The sequence below is a fragment of the Rhinoraja longicauda genome, chromosome 10 (assembly GCF_053455715.1).
Source record: "Rhinoraja longicauda isolate Sanriku21f chromosome 10, sRhiLon1.1, whole genome shotgun sequence".
NCBI classification, from domain to species: Eukaryota; Metazoa; Chordata; class Chondrichthyes; order Rajiformes; family Arhynchobatidae; genus Rhinoraja; species Rhinoraja longicauda.
Genome location: NC_135962.1, coordinates 22,210,101 through 22,225,175, shown reverse-complemented (window position 1 = coordinate 22,225,175; position 15,075 = coordinate 22,210,101). Strand labels below are relative to the sequence as shown.

At 44.0% G+C, this 15,075-nt stretch overlaps 1 pseudogene; it reads right to left on the bottom strand.

Moving 5' to 3' along the window:
* Positions 1-604: 604 nt before the first annotated feature.
* LOC144597736 (cardiolipin synthase (CMP-forming)-like) lies at positions 605-7,777 on the bottom strand (annotated as a pseudogene).
* Between the last annotated feature and the right edge of the window lie 7,298 nt (positions 7,778-15,075).

The following is a 15,075-nucleotide window of genomic DNA, read 5'->3' as shown; positions in this document are numbered from 1 at the left end:
AACTCCGTTCGGCGAACACATTCGGCCCCGCTCCCCGAACACACCTGGCTCTGCTCCCCAAACACACTCGGCCTCTCCTCAAACACACTCGGCCCTGCTCCCCGAGCACACGTGGCCCCGCTCCCTGAACCCCGTTAACGTTAATGAGCTCTGTTAGCCTACATTATCAGGGCCGACAGTGTTGGGGCCTACAGCGGCCTAATACGGGACAAGGGCGGTACCGTACGGGACAAACAAATTTTGCCCAAAATACGGGATGTCCCGGCTAATATGGGACAGTTGGCAACCCTAGGTGCTTGCCCCACCCCACAGTCTACCCCGGTCTTTCACCTCTGTGCCGCTGCCGCTCTCTGTCTTGCTTCCGGTCTCTGTCCCTCTGAGTGTGTGTGGGGGGGGGGGGGGGTGAGGGTCTGTGTCTCGGGGTTGGCGGTTAGGGTTGCCTCTCACTCCCAAATACGGGACAAGGTGATGTCACCGCCTGGCGCCCCACATGATCTCACCCAGCCAGCGGCCACTTGCTGATGCTCCACCAATTTTTTTTTTCAAATTTTTAAACGTTGATTATTAAATTTGTATCTTTTGTAGGAAAAAATTCCATATATATCTACATTATTTTAATCAATTTCTGATTCGCCCAGTTTCGTGCAATGTAGCCGTCCAACAGATCAGTAATGCCCAGCAATGTAAAAAGACCAAGGGCTAGGTTGAATTCTTCTTCTACTGTTAGGTAACTGAAGTATGGTGACAAACTAATCCTTACCATACAGAGTAAGTTTGGAATTGTCCATGGATTTTCATACAGCTCTGGAGACCCGGCGCCGGCCGCCGCTCTCTCCTCGCCCTCCTCCGCGGCCCTCGGGTACGAGCAGGGCTTGGTCGCTTGTCTCTTGGGGGAAGGTTTGCCGGTTCCATAGCGGCGGGAGAGCCAGGCCTGGTGCCGGGGGAAGCAACCGGAGCCTGGACCTGGACCTGACCGGGTAACCGTGGGCCTGAGGTGGGCCAAGGGGAAAGGCGGCAGCAGCAGCAGTGGCGGTGAGGCCTGGCGTTGGTGGAGGCGGTGGCCTGGGCCTGCGCTGGGCCTGCCCTTGGCTCCCAAGTCCCCCCTCCTCTCCCCGGCCAGCTCAGCACCTTCCCCATGCTGCCCAGAGTCCAGCGGCATTGGCGGCCGTCCGGGCCAGGAGGTGGGGGGGGGGGGGGGGGGGGGGAGAGTCCAGCGACATCGACCCGAGGGCTGTCAGTGAGAGAGCAGCTGCCATCTACCCACCGCACTGAACATCCCCGCACTGGAGGGGACAGGACTCTCCCCCCCGTCCCCGCTCCACCAATGGTGGCCGCCCGGGCCGGGAGGCGGGTTGCTATGCGACCTCCATTTGGTAGCATCCAGGCCTAATACGGGACAAGGGTGGTCCCATATGGGACAAGCCAATTTCGCCCAAAATACGGCTAATATGGGCAGTTGGTTGTTGGCAACCTTATTGGCGGTTGGGTGTGACGTGCTGGCTGCCCATTGGTCCACGCAGCCCCGCTGGCACATTCAAACCGCACCAGTTGGGGAGCGCAACACAGTGCCCCTCAGTGGGATGCCAATTTCAAGCATTTAGCGTGGGGCCCTCGAAAGTGCAGGGCCCATAGCAAATGCTACTTTTGCTACTATGTTAATCCGGCACTGGAATGAATGGATGATGTTTCGGGTCGAGACCCTTATTCAGGACTGGTGTCAGATTAGGTAAAGAGGAGGTGCATCAAAACCTGGGTGTCCTTGTACATCAGTCACTGAAAGTAAGCATGCAGGTACAACAGGTAGTGAAGAAAGCTAATAGCATGTTGGCTTTCATTGCGAAATAATTTGAGTTTAGGTGCAAGGAGTCCTACTGCTGTTGTACATGGCCCTGGTGAGACCGCACCTGGAGTATTGTGTGTAATTTTGGTCTCCTAATTTGAGGAAGGACATTATTGTTATTGAGGGAGTGCAGCATAGGTTCACCAGATTAATTCCCGGGATGGCGGGACTGATATATAATGAAAGAATGGGTCGACTGGGCTTGTATTCCCTGGAATTTAGAAGGATGAGAGGGGATCTTATAGAAACATATAAAAAATTTAAAGGATTGGACATGCTAGATGCAGGGAAAATGTTCCAGGTGTTGAGGGAGTCCAGAACCAGGGGTCGCAGTTTAAGAATAAGGGTAGGCCATTTAGGAATGAGATGAGATGAGTTGTGAATCTGTGGAATTCTCTGCCACAGAAGGCAGTGGAGGCCAATTAACTAGACGTTTTCGAGAGAGTGTTAGATTTTGCTAAAGGAATCGAGGTGATATGGGGAAAAAGCAGGAATGGGGTGATGATTTTAGATGATCAGCAATGATCATATTGAATGGTGGTGCTGGCTCAAAGGGCCGAATGCCTTATTCCTGCACCTATTTTTCTATGTTTCTATGCTCAATTGGCATCTGCAACCTCCACGGTTAAAAATTAGCAGTCAACCGCCCATTTTTCAGCCAAATCATTTAAATGAACACCAGAAAAGGCAATGGCAGTCAAATGCTCAGAACAAGGCTGATTAAATTTATACATATTTAAACAAGTAATTCAAGTTTATAGCATTGGATTAGAATGGCCATCCTCTGATTTTATTGGTCTTTGGATAGGCAATGCAATGATAACTGTTGGAAGGATAGGGTGTGGAACTATTGGTGAAGTGGAAGTTGGTGTAAGCTGACAAATATTTTGATCACCTGGAACCCAGATAGAAACAATCTCTCTACGATTTAGTTTCTCTTTTTTTTTGTTATATTCGGTGGCATTTAGTCTTCTTGCTCATTTAATTTCTTGAGCTACATCATTAACATATAATCCGTATCAATATACAAATGTTGACTCTCGTCATAGAAAGCTGTGCGCGGGGTTAACACAATGAAAACTATGTACATAGATAATTCATGAGACATGTGACTGGACTCAATTATTCCCTACACTAAATGGAAAGTCTGCGATCCGCATTAACCCATGTGTCTGCTTCTCTCTAACAAGAGAGGACTATGATTACCTTCCTTTGTACTGTAAGCCTTGTTATCATGCAATGGTCGCACATAAACTTCAAAATGCTACCTATACCTGTTGCAGTGACTTAGAAAGTGCTAGATTCATAGAACAACAATGCTGATGTTGCTCTGCCTTCAGATATCTTATTTCAGCACAAACTTCTAAATAACAAAATACTACTTGAGTTCCAGCCAACCCACTCTGTGTAAACTATTAAAACTTGAGTTTCGAAAATGGAAAAGCTGCAAAGAGAAGCCAAAATAAATAAATACTAACCTGCAAGCAGTTCATAATTTATTTTGTTGTTCTAGTTTAAATCTGTTTGATATTATATTCAGCTGTGTGAGAAAGAAAGTACATCTACTAATATTTTCAGTTAAAAAATGTCAGCATTGCTACCCTGTTAGCTAATCTCCATATTTTATTCCACCAACCCTGTTTGGGGGCTGCCAAAAGTTAGGTGCACATGCACAAAACCCTTAATCAAGATAGCATCACACTAATAATAATCACATCTCAGAATCCATTTTCTGGCACTGTGTCCATAAAGTGTTTAAAAAAGATCATTTACAATTCAATCTCATGATATGCACCATTTGCTGATTAAATACTCACTTTACTGCACAATATAATAAGTTTGCTAGCTCTCCTGAATTTTATATCCAAAGATGCACAAATATCAAAGTTATATAATAATATAAAGACTTGTTTTTGAATAGTAGTTGAGTTTGACTTATTTTTGTATAGTAGTTGGAAACATGTTTTTTAATACTAACACATTTCAGGCTATATCATTGATTTTTATTCTAATTGCTTCACATTTAGAAATGTTGTTGGTGAAGAAATAAATGATTAAACATTTAACACATAATTACGCATGAAAAGTAATCTTTCTTTGGTGAAATTCATAGCCGCTTTCATGAATCTAAGATTGCATTACAAAGCAAAGTATATATTATAGCTATTAGAAAGGTATTCAAAAATAACTAAGTGATTTGGTAAATCTTACGGAAAAACAGTGAAATCCGCTGTGTAACATTTACTGTCAATCGTCACTTCTGGAGGAGGGAAATTTTGACCATCAATCATTAATCTAGAAAAAATAATCAGGAAAAGAGGAACAGGAAGAAACAACAGCAAAATCACTTTAATAAAGAACAAAAGTTGGTCTCAGTAGACATGCATTACACTTCTTTTGAATACTTTTTGTTTGCCGTGGGGAAAAAAGGGAAATATTTCATTCTACTTAATTGGCTTATTAAAAACTTCTGAATCACAAGTTGCCTCTGTGTCTTAACTTTGAAAAAATTGAGCAAAGTTTATATCATTTCGCTTTTTTGTCTTAATTTACACATTCTTAATTTTGCACAACTGCTCAAGAAATGTATTTATATCATAAAAGTTAATTTAACAGGGAAGATCTGTCAACAGTACCAGGAAAAAAACCAGATAATGTAGTCGGTGTTAAACCCATTTAAAAGCTGGAGTTATTGAGAACAAGTTCTTGTTTTTAACAAATTTTGACAATTTCTTACCTCTTTCCACTGTTAATATCCTTTGTTCTATTAACTTTGAATACTTGCAAAATAAAACGTCAGGTGCTCAGTCTGTGGTGAGGCTGTGCTATTCTGTGGTTTAAAACCTTTGACCTTTGTAAAGCTTCACACTATGACATTTTTATTGCATCTAGTTAAACCAAATGTAATCTTAAACTGTCTGCAATGTTCAAAAGTTGATTTTAGGGGAATACTGTTGTTGATTTCCCGTGGTTCACTGCAGTTGTAACTCCAAGGTTTCTTCTGTCACTGAATGTTCCACCCATTCATGACTCAACGCTGCCAAACAATTTAATGCATAGTAGTTTTGCTCATGAGTCTTATTTTTAATGAAGAAATAAAATATACAATAATATCATGTCATATTATTCAAAATCTCAAAAATGAACTAAGCTTTCCTCACTTCAAAAATACTGTACTTATTAATGGATTCATATAACTGAAGCAGGAAGCCAACAGAGACTGGTGAACTCAACCATTTACCACAGGTGCAACGGAAGGTTTACATAACTGGGTGTGTTTTAAATAAGCCTGTCAAGCAGCTGCAAGCATCTTGTCGTTGCTGTATGTTTCCGATTCTTTTATCTGCTTTTCCTATTTTTGTTGGTTAATGCATGAAGTTAACCATTATTTTGGTATTACAACCCCACCATGGCAGCTGAAGAATTCAAATTTAATTAATAACTAGCAATTACACTTGAATTTAAAAAAAGATTACTCTTATAATGGTATGCATGGAACTATTCGATTTTTCTCAAAACATATCTTTTCATAATATCCTTCAGAGAAGTACACCTGCTGGCATTATCTAGTCTGCCTTACAAGTCACATCAGACCCATGACATAATCAAATCTGAAATGACCTAGTAAGCCATTCAGTTGCATCAAAATCACTATGTTAAAAAAGAACATAACTCGGCAGATTATTCACCATAGTCCCACAAATTGGATTTGGGCACACCAAAATCCTGTAACCACTTAAAACCTCTCCTCACAATATATAAGTTGTGGTGTCTAAAGTTGGAGAGCCGCGTCAGAGATTAGTCAACCCGATGAAGTTCTACTCACAAAATCCTACTTGTCAGTCAATGTCCAAGATTTCTTTTAAATAAATCAATGGCTAATTCCAGTCCACATCACAGGTTGTAGGGAAGCCTAAATGCTGATTCTAATACCAGGATATAATCTCAAATAAGAGCAAAATAACTTCCTGCTCTCATAGTTACACTTCCTCAGCTGATGAATTAGCATTTTTCCACAATGAATAATATTTTCAAGTTCAAAGAGCAACTGGTGCAGACTTTGTACTATGGAAGAGGAACTTCAATATCCATCACCAAAGACAGCTCCATAGCACCGCCATTGATCAAGCTGGCAAATTGTTGAATGGCACTGCTGACCTAGTGGGACTGCAGCAAAGAGAAAGTGATCTAACAAAAGGGCAAACCTCTTACCTCACTAATCTACTTTCTTGTTGGTTATTCTATGCATGCCAATTTTGGTAAGAATGAACACCACACAATTATTATTGAGATAAAGCGCAGTTTTCTCACTGAGTGTGGCATCAAGAAGCCCTGTTAAAACCTATCAACAGTGATCAAGGGGAGAGCAGTCCACTGGTGAGGTTAATATCCTGAAGAAAGATAATTCTTATGATTAATGCAGATCAGTCAGTGAAGTACTGGAAGACTGGAAGGTAGCTAATGCTGTGTGTTTATTTAAAAAGAGGTGCAAGGAGAAGCCAGGGAGCTATAGGCTAATGAATGGTTAGAAGGTGGCTATCAGTGCTGGCAGGTGGGTAGTAAACCAGTAATGCATTCCTGCTGCTTATATAAGGCTTCTGCGTACTCCTGATGCATGGACCTGACTTTATCCATACTATCCTGAATCCTCCTTGTCAAGAAATTCCCAGGAGTCGGTATGGATGTTGGAACTCTTTAAGGAAGCTTTAGGTCTGTAAGTTAATTGTCCTATAAAAAACTGCCCGTGTGTAGGAAGTGGATGAGAAAGTGGGATAACATGGAATTAGTGTGAACAGATGATCGATGGCCAGCATGTTCTCAGTGGGCTGAATGCCTGTTTCCATTCCGGATGGCATAGAGGCGCAGAGGTAGAGCTGCTGCCTCATGGTGCCAGAGACCAGGGTTTGATCCTAACCTGGTCTGCATGGAGTTTGCAACATTCTCCCTATGACCACGTGGGTTTCCTCTGGGTGCTCTGGTTTCCTCCCTTGTCCCAAAGATATGCAGGTTTGTAGGCCACTATAAATTGCCCATAGTGTGTAGAGGGCTAACTAGTGTGAACGAATGATCAATGGTCAGCGTGGACTCTGTGGGCCTATTTCAGTTGTACCTCTAAACTAAACTAAACTTTGAGCTCATCCTTGAATCTTTTTCTCTGCCTGTTAATTTCATCCAAGAGAGAGCTTGAAATAGAGTGTCCTTTTCAGGAGTCTGTTTTTTGGTACAGGAGTGACGTTGCCTGCCTAATGTAGTCAGTAAATAAAACCAGGGCCTCAATCCTAGGCCTGTGAGACAATACCCACATTGCTTTGCTTTATTCTTCCAATGAAGACTGGAAACCATCAATTAACCCACTGCTCCGAATTGCAGTGGAGGGGGAGGGGGGAGGGGGGGGGTGGGGGGGGGGGGGAGGAGAGGGTGCTGCACCAATGTAGGGGAGGATTGGGCCCAACGGGTCCACTTGGTCGAGTAATTTATAAAAGGCAAAAATCACTTTACATTTTCTTGGCGAATTTACATTTCTTTAACACATTATCTTAAGTATGTATGTACCCTACTCAGACCTGTAATATTTCTGAAAAACAGATATAATAAATTCTAGATGAACATAAGATGTTCTTTCCTCCATTTGGTAAGGTATCAAAGTAATGTTAAGTTGTCCTTCAGACATCTTTCAGACAAATGGATGTGTTTGAAATAATTCAGCATTTTGTCAGCTTTCTCCTAATAATATGGATACACAAGAGACCGCAAATGCTAGAATCGAGCGAAAAACAATCTGCTGGATTTAGGCAACATCTATGGAGGGAAATGGACTAGTGATGATTCGTCGGGTCCTTTCTTCATATTTTACCTGCACTTTTTCTGTAGCTGTACACCATATTCTGCAGTCTGTTTTCTTTTTGCACATCCTGGTGTACTCATGTATGGTATCATTTTCCTGGATAACATACAAAACTGAGGTTTTTCATTCTATCTTGGTACATGTGACAATAATAAACTAAGAATACCAAAATATAGAGTTCCACATGTCTTAAGTAAGGAGCTGATTAGGATCAAGTAACTTTTGCTACTGGAGTTACAGGTAGAGTTGAGAGCATGTAAATGGCTGGGCGGAAGCATCGTAGGAAAGATTAAACTGTGAGTCTTTTCACTGTTACATTTTAATAGCAATTAACTTAATAAATAATAAATGCGCACCCCCCACCCCCCGCCGAGAGGACCGCCACCTGACCAGCGTGCCCCGCACCTGACCTTCCTCCCGTGGTGCAGCACGGCTGCAGAGGGTCAAAGAAGATGGCTGTCGCCCTCGAGCTGCCACTGTTGGAGAGGTTTCCATCCAACGGTCCATGGCTCGCTCTGCCGAAGCGCTGGCCACCCGGGGCCGGTGTGAGTGGCTCCCTCTCCATTTTCCTCTCCCCCTCGCCCACCCAGGGCCCCGGGAGACGATCCACGGATCATCAGTTGGGGGAGGGTTAGCGGACCCGCATGAGAGGTTTACACCCAACGGGGTTTGCCACGCCCGTAGGAGAGATTTGGACCCAACGGGTCCAGGCCCGTCTAGTTTTAATACAGATTTTCTGCAAATTGGTTCAACATAATTCAAGATAATCCATTCACCACAAAGGGAAACAGATCACAAAATCTAACATTGATATTCTGAGATTGTTGGCTACCACAATGGGAGGTAACACTTTTGAGCAAATAAAATTACACAGCAATTACTCATATGCGAAAGAAAGCACGAAGCAAACAGTAATACAATACTGAAAATGAGTTCTGAAAATAGAAAAGTCAAAATTACACTTTTTTTCAAATATTTTCAACAAATTATTTGATCAATATAACATGAATGCTTCACATCGAATGAAGTCTTTTCCACTGATTTAAGCTAGGCCTGGCTATCAGCAAACCTACCATTGAAAAGTTAAACATTGGAATGCCAATGGAATGTTGGCCTTCATAACAAGAGGAGTTGAGTATAGGGGCAAAGAGGTCCTTCTACAGTTGTACCGGGCCCTGGTGAGACCGCACCTGGAGTACTGTGTGCAGGTTTGGTCTCCAAATTTGAGGAAGGATATTCTTGCTATGGAGGGCGTGCAGCGTAGGTTCACTAGGTTAATTTCCGGAATGGCGGGACTGTCGTATGTTGAAAGGCTGGAGCGATTGGGCTTGTATACACTGGAATTTAGAAGGATGAGGGGGGATCTTATTGAAACATATAAGATAATTAGGGGATTGGACACATTACAGGCAGGAAACATGTTTCCAATGTTGGGGGAGTCCAGAACAAGGGGCCACAGTTTAAGAATAAGGGGTAGGCCATTTAGAACGGAGATGAGGAAGAACTTTTCCAGTCAGAGAGTGGTGAAGGTGTGGAATTCTCTGCCTCAGAAGGCAGTGGAGGCCAGTTCGTTGGATGCTTTCAAGAGAGAGCTGGATAGAGCTCTTAAGGATAGCAGAGTGAGGGGGTATGGGGAGAAGGCAGGAACGGGGTACTGATTGAGAGTGATCAGCCATGATCGCATTGAATAGCGGTGCTGGCTCGAAGGGCTGAATGGCCTACTCCTGCACTTATTGTCTATTATTGTCTATTGTCTAATAGAATCAGAAAATGCTTGAAGTACTCAGTGGATCAGGAAACATCTGGGAAAGGAGAAACAGACTTAATGTTTTAGGTCAAAGGCACTTTGTCTCAACTGGTAAAAAAACATGTTAATTTTTAGATGCAGAGTAGGCAGCGATGAATGAGACAGATGAATATTGGGTGAAAAACTGTTGATGAATTCATCTGGTTGACAAAATAGAGGGCATTTCGAGGGAACCAAACAACAGGACAAAAACTGTGAAATGTAGGTCAGAGTACAGGAAATGCCCAGCAGATCAGGTAGTGATAGTAGAGGGAGAGAAAATAAGTTAATACTACAGATATCGATAATTTACAGCCAAACTGATCCGTTTTATATAAGCAGAGAAGTGTGTTACCTAATATTATTGAGTTTAATATTCAGTCCAGATAACTGCAATGTGCCTAGATGGAAAATGAGTGCTCATCGTCAAGTGTATGCCGAGGCACATTATCATAATCATATTTTATAAGCCCAGTATGTTTTGCAACATAAGAGGAATTTGATTTGCCATACAGTCATACCAATAAAAAGCAAAAAGACACACAAAACACATTTTAACATAAACAACCACCACAACGACTCCTCCACATTCTTCATTGTAATGGAAAACAAAAAACTGTTCAATCTCTTCCCTTCTTTGTTCCCCCGCGGTCGGGGGCTGCGACCCTTCCGTTGACAGGATGATCCTGACACCCCTTGCCGACGGTCGAACCCTCCGCATCGGGGCGATAAAGCTCCGCATTGGGGGGATCTCAGCTCCCCTGCTCCGGGCGATCAGACCCCAGGTCGGGGCTAGTCGAACATTCTGCGACTTTGGAGCTTCCCGACATCAGCCTCTATCCGATACTGCGAGCTCCTCGATGTTTAAGTCCACAGGCCGCGGTTGGAGCGTCGCTCCCAGGTAAGGGATCGCAGGCTTCTAGGCAAGGGATCGCAGGCCCCGCGGTGGGGCTCAAAGTCGGCCAGCTCCATGATGTTAGGCCATAGAGCGACTGGCGATATGATCTGGAAAACAACCGTATCTCCGGCAAGGTAAGTGATTGGGAAAAAAGTTTCCCCCGACCCCCTCCCGCAACCCGCCATAAAACAAACCAGAGAACATTAACACAAACTTTTAAAACACACTAAAAGTAACAAAAAAGTCGAAAAGACAGATTGTTAGCGAGGCTCCCATCACTGACTGTGCCACCCGGTGGCATTATAAAAGTGCAAAAGGCCAGAATGCAAGTGGGATGGAGAATGAAGTGCCTGGAAAGTTTTGTTTTGTTTATTGTCATGTGTACCGAGGGTCAGTGAAAAGATTTTTGTTCCGTGCTATCAAGTCAGAGGAAAGACTATACATGATTACAACTGAGCTGTCCACAGTGTACAGATACATGATAAACGGACTCTGCTGTCGGAGTAGAGGTTTAAATGAGGACTTCAGATATAACTCTGTCTCCTGCCACCTGTGGAAGTTTTCAGATAACTCTGCAATTGTGGGCTGCATCAGTGAGGGGAGGGAAGCGGAATACAGAGGTGTAGTCAATGATTTTGTTGTGTGGTGTGGGCTAAATCACCTGCAGCTCAACACCGACAAGACTAAGGAGTTGGTGGTGGACTTTAGGAGGAGAGGAACACCCCTGTCCCCTGTCTCCATCAATGGTGTGGATGTGCAGTTCATCAGGGAGTACAAATACCTTGTAGCTGGACTGGTCCTTGGACTGGTACAAATACCTTGTAGTAAACTGGACTGGTCCAGGAACGCGGAAGCGTTGTACAAGAAGGGGCAGAGCCGGCTGTACTTTTTGAGTAGGCTCTGCTCCTTCAGTAAGCTGCTGCAGATGTTCTACCAATTGGTGGTAGCCAGTGCCAGTTTAGTTTATTATTCTAAAATACTTCTTTTAATTTTATTTATGCAATTTTCTACTCTAATCTCAACTAACAAACTTTCCAGGGTGAAGAATCCAACTTTCCTGTTATTACTCCACCATAAAGACCCCAATAGAGTATTGTTCTTTTTCCTGCACTACCACACTACCTAGATGTGTATATACACTAATGAGCCAAAACATTATGACCACCTGCCTAATATGCTGTTGGTCCTCCATGTGCCGCCAAAACAGCGCCAACCCGCCGTTGCATGGACTCTACAAGACCCCTGAAGATGTCCTGTGGTATCTGGCATCAAAACATTAGCAGCAGATCCTTCAAGTCCTGTAAGTTGCAAGGTGGAACCGCCGTGGATCGGATTTGTCGATCCAGCACATCGCACAGATGCTCAATCGGATTGAGATCTAGAGAATTTGGAGGCCAGGGCAACACCGTAAACACTTCATCATGTTCCTCAAACTATTCCTGAACAATGTGTGCAGTGTGGCAGGGTGCATTATCCTGCTGAAAGAGGCCATTGCCATCAGGGAATACCATTGCCATGAAGGGGTGTAACTGGTCTGCAATGATGTTTAGGTAGGTGACACGTGTCAAATTGACGTCCACATGAATGGCCGGACCCAGGGTTTCCCAGCAGAACATTGCCTAGAGCATCACACTCCCTCCACCGGGTTGTTGTCCTCCCACAGTGCATCCTGGTGCCATCACTTCCCCAGGTAAACAGCGCACACGTACATGGCCACCCACATGATCTAAGAGAAAATGGGACTCATCGGACCAGGCGACATTCTTCCACTGCTCCAAGGTCCAGTTCTGACGCTTGCGTGCCCAATGTAGGCACTTTTGACGGTGGACAGGGGCTATCATGGGCACCCTGACCAGTCTGCGGCTACGCAGCCCCATACGCAGCAGGGTGTGATGCACTGTGTATTGTGATATATTCCTCCCGTGACCACCATCAAAATTTTCTGTGACTTGTGCCACAGTAGATCGTCTGTCGGTTTGGACCAGACGGGATAGCCTTCGCTGCCCTCGCGCATCAATGAGCCTTGGGCGCCCAACACCCTGTCGCTGGTTTGTGGATTGTCTCTCCTTGGACCACTGTCAGTAGGTACTTACCACTGCTGACCGGGAGCACCCCAAGAGCCTTGCCGTTTCAGAGATGTTCTGACCCAGTCGTCTGGCCATAACAATTTGGCCCATGTCAAAGTCGCTCAGGTCTTTACTCCTGCCCATTTCTCCTGCATCCAACACTTCAACTTCAAGAACTGACTGTTCACTTGCTGCCTAATATATCCCACCCCTTGACAGGTGCCAGTGTAACAAGATAATCAATGTTATTCACTTCACCTATCATTGGTCAAATATTTTGGGCTAATCGGTGTATATACACACTGGATTTTTTTTCACTCGTTTATTATATTGTTTACAGTGTACTATGTTTATATATTATGTTGTGCTGCTGCAAGTAAGAATTTCATTGTTCTATCTGGGACATATGACAATAAAACACTTTTGACTATATTACTCCATCAGTCACATCTATGTACAGAAAATACCGATAAGAGTACTGCATAATCTGACTGGGAGCAGGACTTCCTGTGCTTTATCCACACACCGTTTGTTCTTTAGGTCACAACTTTTTTTGTTGTACCCCAGCTTCGAGATGCCTGTAATCATGTATTGTCTTTCCGCTGACTGGTTAGCATGCAACAAAAACTTTTCACTGTACTTCGGTACACGTGACAATAAACTAAACTGAAACTGAACTGGGATTTCCGCCCTCAAGATGTAAACATAAACCCAAAAGTTTGGACAAAGTACTAATTAGCTAGTGAAGCTCTTTTTAAAGTACAGTTCCCATTCATAATGGAAAATAGCAGTGCTATCTAGGTTGTTATAGAAATACTCAAAAGTTATTCTTGATAACAATTCCAATCTGTGCAGAAATTTACTAGGTTACCTGGGCTTGTGTTATAGGCTGGGACTGCAATGATGGACGACATCCACCAGAGGGTACAATCATGCGCCGTGTGCAATAGCACAAAGCCACACCAGCAGAGAGAACCACTTCTGCTGCATTCAGTTCCAGAATTGCCTTGGTCTTTGGTGGCAATTGACATCTTTGATTGGCACAATATCTGGTACAAGTTGACTCATATTCCGGCTGGTATGATAGATCTTCTTTGCACTTCCTCGTCAGCGGCGGTGATTATGAAGCTAAGGAGACATTTCTCGGTCCATGGAGCACCACACACTCTCCTGTCTGACAATGCTGGGCAGTTCACAGGCCCTAATTTGAAAAAAAAAGTGCAGAACAGTGGGACTTTAATCACATCACTCGCAGTCTGGAATATCCCCAATCGAATGGGCTAGCTGAACTGCCAGTCTGCAGCACAAAACAAGTTATGGAGAGATCCTACAGAGCCCGGTCGGACGTGCAATAGCACAAAGCCACACCAGCAGAGAGAACCACTTCTGCTGCATTCAGTTCCAGAATTGCCTTGGTCTTTGGTGGCAATTGACATCTTTGATTGGCACAATATCTGGTACAAGTTGACTCATATTCCGGCTGGTATGATAGATCTTCTTTGCACTTCCTCGTCAGCGGCGGTGATTATGAAGCTAAGGAGACATTTCTCGGTCCATGGAGCACCACACACTCTCCTGTCTGACAATGCTGGGCAGTTCACAGGCCCTAATTTGAAAAAAAAAGTGCAGAACAGTGGGACTTTAATCACATCACTCGCAGTCTGGAATATCCCCAATCGAATGGGCTAGCTGAACTGCCAGTCTGCAGCACAAAACAAGTTATGGAGAGATCCTACAGAGCCCGGTCGGACGTGTTCTTGGATCTCCTTAATCTCAGAAATGTGCCACGTGACACAACTCTTGGTTCTGCACCACACAGGCTAATGTCCAGACAGACACGTACCACCCCCCCGATCCTCGAAGTAACTGCTGGAGCTGCACATGTAAAAGCCGCAGGAGGTTCAGGCTCAACTACTCAATAAAAGGCTGTCGGAGAAGGTGTGTTATAATTATAATAATAATAATAATAATAATAATGCATTACATTTATATAGCGCTTTTCATATACTCAAAGACGCTTTACAGGGATTTAAAGAACATAGGGAAGTGAATAAATAGATAAATAAGTAAACGAACAGAGAAAGGAGACAGAAGGTGAGGTGACCTTCAGTGGTTGAAGGCAGTACTGAACAGGTGAGACTTCAGTGATGTTTTGAATGTGGTGAGTGAGGAGGAGTCTCTGACGGTTTGGGGTAGTGAGTTCCAAAGGGTGGGAGCAGCGATGGACTTGATAGTTGATAGAGCAGATATGATCAATCAAGTCAACCACTCTAGCCTATGATGGAAGGACAGACTGTTAGGTTACAAACCCAGGTAGGCTACGATCGCATGAGCACGGTTAAAGAGATATGCCGTGAGCCCAGATCTTACATTGTTCAATCAGAAGGAAGGCTCTACAGGACGAATTGCAGACACATCTTACCGGTGGACGAGCCTGCAGGAAATTCCATTTGATCCTACGGACTACCCGGATGCAATAATGGGGACAGAAGACGAAAATGTTCTTATGAGTAATGGACATGTGACAGTGGACCCTGAACAGTTTTGGGACCAGGTACCGGTGTCTGCACCTTTGGAGGAACCGTCTGTGATACCGGTGCCGGTGGAGAAATCACCTATGAAGAAATCGCCGGTGAAGCC